The 1,070-nt window shown below is 55.3% G+C and overlaps 1 pseudogene; it reads left to right on the forward strand.

Moving 5' to 3' along the window:
• Positions 1 to 445: 445 nt before the first annotated feature.
• Positions 446 to 563, forward strand: LOC124597751 (annotated as a pseudogene).
• Positions 564 to 1,070: the final 507 nt, after the last annotated feature.

Consider the following 1,070-nt stretch of genomic DNA (forward strand, 5'->3'; position numbering starts at 1 on the left):
GGATTGAGGAGTCTTTTGAAAGTAATCGGGCTGCTAGAAAGCATGAAGTGGTGGTTTAGTGAAACTTTCTCCATCCGAACAGGCCTCGGAACACCCAACGGTACCGACCGGCCGCCGTTTCATCCTCTCAGCCCAGGGGCGTCGCTGGATGCGGATACGGAGGGGCACATGGTCAGCACATAACTCTCCCGGCCGTTGTCAGTTTTCGTGACCGGAGCCACTACTTCTCAATCAAGTAGCTCCTCAGTTTGCCTAATAAGGATTGAGTGCACCCCTCTTGCGAACAGAGCTCGCCAGATCGGACGGTCACCCATCCAAGTGCTAGCCCAGCCCGACAGCGCTTAACTTCGGTGATCTGACGGGAACCGATGTTACCACTGCGGCAAGGCCGTCGGCAGTGGTGTAGTGGAAGTAACTAATTTAACCTTCCCCCAAGGATCAAAGTGGCAACGGCCTTGCCGTAGTGGATACACCGGTTCCCGTCAGATCACCGAAGTTAAGCGCTGTCGGGCGTGGCTGACACTCGGATGGGTGACCCTCCAGGCCGCCATGCGCTGTTGCCATTTTTCTGGGTGCACTCAGTCTCGTGAGGCCAACTGAGGAGCTACTCGACCGAATAGTAGCGGCTCCGGTGAAAGAAAACCATCATAACGACCGGGAGTGGGGTGTGCTGATCACACGCCCCTCCCATCCGCATCCTCAGTGAGGATGACACAGCGGTCGGATGGTCCCGATGGGCCACTTGTGGCCTGAAGACGGAGAGCAAGGATCAAAGTGAGGCTGGTGACCCTTGCTTGGTTTGATACCATATGTGTAGCAGGGGATAGAAATTATCCGGGTCCGTCAACATACGTTTCGGAGGAAGTCTGCGTAGCAATACGTCACGTGATTTGTCTCGAGCACCGCACGGCGCCAGCAGTTCGTGGACTCTGGCCAGTGGCCAGCCGCTAGGTGGCTTCACCAGACGCTGCAGAAACTCCGAGACGGCGGACGAAGAGGAACGTTTCAATTCCTCACTCGAAACACGCAATGACAATCACTAAATTTTTACAGTAATCAACACTGTGCAG

Source organism: Schistocerca americana, chromosome 2, assembly GCF_021461395.2.
Source record: "Schistocerca americana isolate TAMUIC-IGC-003095 chromosome 2, iqSchAmer2.1, whole genome shotgun sequence".
NCBI classification, from domain to species: Eukaryota; Metazoa; Arthropoda; class Insecta; order Orthoptera; family Acrididae; genus Schistocerca; species Schistocerca americana.